This window comes from Leiobunum rupestre, chromosome 2, assembly GCF_980474605.1.
Source record: "Leiobunum rupestre chromosome 2, qqLeiRupe1.1.hap1, whole genome shotgun sequence".
Classification (NCBI taxonomy): Eukaryota; Metazoa; Arthropoda; class Arachnida; order Opiliones; family Sclerosomatidae; genus Leiobunum; species Leiobunum rupestre.
In genome coordinates this window covers 63,409,907-63,415,678 of record NC_143385.1, presented here as the reverse complement: position 1 = coordinate 63,415,678, position 5,772 = coordinate 63,409,907, and the positions used below count along the sequence as shown (strand labels likewise).

Below are 5,772 nucleotides of genomic sequence, written 5' to 3'. Positions count from 1 at the left end.
GTAAAACATAAGTTTGAGTCGGCTTGATTACTAAAGCGAATAACACAGAGACGTTTCCGGTGTAGTCACGTGAATTTAAAACATGGAGTGTTTTGACGTCATGGAATATTCGTTGTTAAAGTGACGTAGAATGGAAATATTTTCAAACTTTATTTTATTATGTCGAGTGATTCAATACTTTAAAGAGATAAACTGTTATATAAGACGTGTGTGGCATTGGGTAGTGGGGGTTTTTCCGGGAACTTTCCCGCATACGAGTGGGTTTACCGCGTATATTTCCGTATAAGGGCGTTTTCCGCGAATGAGCACGTTTTTCGACACCGGCGCGTTTTCACGTAGTTTTCCGCATTGGGGATCTTGTTTCTTGGTATGTTGATGAAAACTGAGAAAAATTAATTTGAGATATACTGATAAAATATTACTCTGATTGACGGGAATTCTCGTCACTGCTTATCGAATGTATAACACCTTTTAAGGAAAATAAATTTTTGAGACAAGGCTGCCATCTATAGAAGCGTTTTACAGTTCATTGAAAAATCTAATTTTTTTTTAAATCATCATCTCGTTCGTAATTGCCTTTCTATATCTTCAATTTTAAAAGTATATTCTAATTAATTCTATATTTTTAACATTAACAAGTCTCCAAATTATACCAACTTTTAACCAATTTTCCCCAATTGTACTAATTTTTAACAGAATTTTCTAAATTATTCTAATTTTTACCTTAAGCCAACTTAATTTCAAAACTATTGTCTATTTATGATTAAATTCCTTTAGAGTTTATCAGTAAAACCACTTACTTTAAGTATTTTTTCAATCCTTATACCTATATTTACATATTGGAATTGTTACAAAAGGTTCTTTTAAACGTAACTTAGTACATTAATTTATTTTAGAAGTTTAAAACGTTCAAAACGTATAAAGAGTCCTTCAAAGTACTTTAAAAGGATTTTATTTACGAACTAAATCCATATTTTTTTTTCAAACTGAGAAGTTAGTTTGTATGAAATACTTACTAATACCTGAAAAATGGACTTTAAAGTGGATAATCCTTATACCTATATTTACATATTGGAATTTTTACAAAAGGTTCTTTTAAACGTAACTTAGTGCATTAATTTATTTTGGAAGTTCAAAACGTATTAAGCTCAGAGTACTATAAAAGGATTTCATTTACAAACTAAATTAATATTTTCTTCAAACTTTCAATCCGTTATAATTTGAATTTAAATGAAAACATCATGGATTATAGGTGCGTAATCTACTATTAGACCGAACGGATTAAAAATACTTAAAGTAAGTGGTTTTACTGATAAACTCTAAAGGAATTTAACTTTAAAGGGTATCTTAGATTATTGTTTTTAATTTTATTCAAGTTCAAAACGTATAAAGAGTCCTTCAAAGTACTTTAAAAGGATTTTAAAAGTACTTTGAAGTTTGTAAATGAAATCCTTTTATAGTACTCTGAAGGGCTCTTAATACGTTTTGAACTTCCAAAATAAATTAATGTACTAAGTTACGTTTAAAAGAACCTTTTGTAACAATTCCAATATTTAAATATAGGTATAAGGATTGAAAAATACTTAATTATCCACTCTAAAGTCCATTTTTCAGGTATTAGAAAGTATTTCATACAAACTAACTTCTAAGTTTGAAAAAAAAATATGGATTTAGTTCGTAAATAAAATCCTTTTAAAGTACTTTGAAGGACTCTTTATACGTTTTGAACTTTTATAGTATTTTTCTATGTATTTATTACTATAAATATCCCAATATTAAATGGGAACCATGTATGCGTAACAATTTCAATATGTAAATATAGGTATAAAAATATGATAAACAAATTTAAAACTTACGTGCTAATAATATTAAAATGAAGTTTTAAAATATTTACATTCTACGTCATTTTAACAACGAATATTCCATGACGTCAAAACACTCAAATCCGTGTTTTAAATTCAAATTAACCGCGCACGCGTGCTCCGCGCCTCCCGGGTAATCCACGCAAGCGCGCGTTATCTCTCACCCAGTGAAATACTCGTGAGATAGGTTCAAGTGCCAAGCGTACTACAATGATATTAAAATGAAGTTAAAAAAATTTTACATTCTACTTTAACAACGAATATTCCATGACGTCAAAACACTCTTAAATTAAATTAACCGCGTCCCCCGGGTAATCCGCGCGCGCGCTGCTTAGGTTATCAATTTTTACATCATTTCATCTTATTACGTACGATAAAACTTGATAAGATATACGTTCAAGTGTCACTCGCGATAAGCGGAGATAAATGAACAAGCTGGCCTGAACACAATATGTTGATATACGAAAAAACAAATCGTCACGAGAAATATCATAAATACATTAACTTTTTGACGATTTTACCCCCATTTCACCCCTTAAATCCCTTAAATATTATTTGTTTGGAAATAGATAATTAAACTGCTTTAGTCCCATTCGACCGAAATCCCATTCGACCGAAGGCGGTTTTTGAGGTGTCCCATTCGACCGAATTCCGCCGAAACGTGCCGTTTTTATGTGTCCCATTCGACCGAACGCTGCTATATAAATTGGCTTTTGCTATGTTTTCAATTTAGTTACTGAAGTCGCTTTTATGTGTACTGTGCATTTATTTGAAAATAAAATGGAATGAGCATGAATTATATTTTTATCTTCACCTAGTCAAGAAAAGTAACTGAACCAAAACTGAAATAGTAAACTTAACCAACTCTAACCTAACCTAACCTAACCTAACCTAACCTAACCTAACCTAACCTAACCTAACCTAAACATGGATCTTCGATAGTACATACCTTATAAATAAAATACCAAATCACCCCGCCAATTGGGCTACATTTTAAAATTCTTTCGGTTGAATGGGATTCGGTCGAATGGGATTTCGGTCGAATGGGAATAAACGAATTAAACTAATACTAACTCGAAATTTAAATATTATTTGTTTGGAAAAAGATTAATTTTATAGTAACTTGAAGTTGTGCTATCATTTGTGTGGATTAATTTTATAACTTGTTGAAGTTACAATATTATTTATTTGGAAAAGTTGATATATTTTACAGTAATTTCATTTACTTTATAAAAATTTCAAGTTAAGATATTTCTAATGAAAATATCATGGTAAAAATACAGTATTATAAATTTCAAATGATTGTTAATGTTCATTACTTTCTTTTAAACATTTCAAACGTTTATTTTGTAATTTATTGGGATATTCCTGATTTGTGAAAAATTATTGAATTTTTGCAAAGGTAAATATTTAATTTACGATTTGTATTGAGATTTCTATTGCGAAAATGCGGCAGATTTCTCTACTTAACATTAGGGGCTTTTTGGTTTCTATTTGACGCACGCTCGGCGGAACTTTCCAATTAACACGTGACACCGAACGTGCGTCGCGCGCCCTTATTAAATAGAAATTGCAAAGCTTCCTAGTGTTGTGTAGCGCCATCTTCTGATGAGTTGGAGTAAACAGTCTACTCGTTGCGTGTATATGACATGTTTGTTTACTGAACTGAAATACAATTTGTATGTTTTACTTCGAAAATCTTTAATGTTTCATTAAGAATACTTATTAATTTCCACTTTCCGGGTTATTTTGATTATTATTTTTAACATTAACTTGTATTTTGCCTTTATCGTTGTAAACGCAGCCGTAAGTCGTTCCAGTGTGGTGGATGGTCACGATTGGTTTTTGATTCGAAGCAGTAACCAGAGCGTTGCTCTTATTCGCACTTTTATTTTCACCACTGCATTTGGCTACTTCATTTCCCCCTTCCGGTTGAGCCATCGTTCCACCTATTTAAATTAAAATTATTAATTATGAATTAACAAAAATATCAATATCTCAAAACAAAAAGAAATATCTCAAAATAAATATAAATATCTCAAGATAAATAGAAATATCTCATAATAAATATAAATATCTCAAAATAAATATAAATATCTCAAGATAAATAGAAATATCTCATAATAAATATAAATATCTCAAAATAAATATAAATATCTCAAAGCAAATAGAAAGATCTCCAAACAAATAGAAATATCTCAAAATAAATATAAATATCTCAAAATAAATATAAATATCTCAAGATAAATAGAAATATCTCATAATAAATATAAATATCTCAAAATAAATATAAATATCTCAAAGCAAATAGAAAGATCTCCAAATAAATATAAATATCTCAAAATATATAGAAATATCTCAAAATAATTAGAAATATCTCAAAATAAAAAGCAATTTCTCAAAATAAATAGAAATATCGCAAAATAAATAGAAATATCGCAAAATAAACAGAAATATCGCAAAATAAATAGAAATATCTCAAAATAAATATAAATATCTCAAAATAAATATAAATATCTCAAGATAAATAGAAATATCTCATAATAAATAGAAATATCTCAAAATAAATATAAATATCTCAAAGCAAATAGAAAGATCTCCAAACAAATAGAAATATCTCAAAATAAATAGAAATATCTCAAAATATATAGAAATATCTCAAAATATATAGAAATATCTCAAAATATATAGAAATATCTCAAAATATATAGAAATATCTCAAAATATATAGAAATATCTCAAAATATATAGAAATATCTCAAAATAAATAGAAATATCTCAAAATAAATATAAATAGAAATATCTCAAAATAAATATAAATATAAAAATCTCAAAATAAATATAAATATAAATATCTCAAAATAAATATAAATAGAAATATCTTAAAATTAATATAAATATATCAAAATAAATAAAAATCATAATAGTAATAGTCATTTCTCAAATAAAATAAACATATCTTAATAGAAATAGAAATATCACAATAGAAATAGAAATATCACAATAGAAATAGAAATATCACAATAGAAATAGAAATATCACAATAGAAATAGAAATATCACAAAAGAAATAGAAATATCACAATAGAAATAGAAATATCACAATAGAAATAGAAATATCACAAAAGAAATAGAAATATCACAATAGAAATAGAAATATCACAATAGAAATAGAAATATCACAAAAGAAATAGAAATATCACAATAGAAATAGAAATATCACCTTAGAAATAGAAATATCTCAATAGAAGTATACATAACTATATACATATATAAATACGGTAAAATACTTACTTGTACACGTGGTAAAGACACCTTTTATAAATATTCCGGGGTATTTTCTTGTATTTTCTTGTACGCCAAATAAGCGTCCATAACTTCCACGCGGTATGACATAATATGTTGCAATCGTGATTCTCGTTTCAAACACTTCAAATTCTAGGAAAAACCATGTAGACGGTTGATACAAACTTCCTTGTCTGGAGAGAAAGTTCAACCTTGGACTGGTTCTTTGACGTCAACGCCGCCTTTAGCGCTGCGGTGTTCGGTATTGGAAATGATTACATCCCAATACAAAACTCCCGCGAAATATAAATGTATTATCTCATATATTTAGTTCCTGAGACTGTTTTGTGCAAAATAATTTCATTTATACTATCTGCTTGAAATTGAATAATTAGTAGCTATTTTATATTACTTTATTTAATTTAAATTTTTTATTTAATTTAATTTTCTATTTCATTTATATTTTTTATTTTCATTTCTTTTAATTTTTTATTTCATTTCATTGTTTAATTTCATTTCATTTTTAAATTTAATTTCATTTTTAAATTTCCTTTCATTTTTAAATTTCCTTTCATTTTTAAATTTCCTTTCATTTTTAAATTTTATTTCATTTTTAAATTTCTTTT

The 5,772-nt window shown here is 27.2% G+C and overlaps 1 long non-coding RNA gene across 2 annotated transcripts; it reads right to left on the bottom strand.

Moving 5' to 3' along the window:
- Positions 1 to 3,147: 3,147 nt before the first annotated feature.
- Positions 3,148 to 5,476, bottom strand: LOC149958706 (uncharacterized). Of its 2 annotated transcripts, XR_016478331.1 has the most exons (3): positions 5,156 to 5,397; positions 3,585 to 3,811; positions 3,148 to 3,527 (listed from the first exon to the last, which is right to left on the bottom strand). It is a non-coding gene; the product is annotated as an uncharacterized LOC149958706 (long non-coding RNA). The 2 variants fall into 2 exon arrangements; XR_016478330.1 differs by lacking the exon at positions 3,148 to 3,527 and having other exon boundaries at positions 3,539 to 3,811; positions 5,156 to 5,476.
- Positions 5,477 to 5,772: the final 296 nt, after the last annotated feature.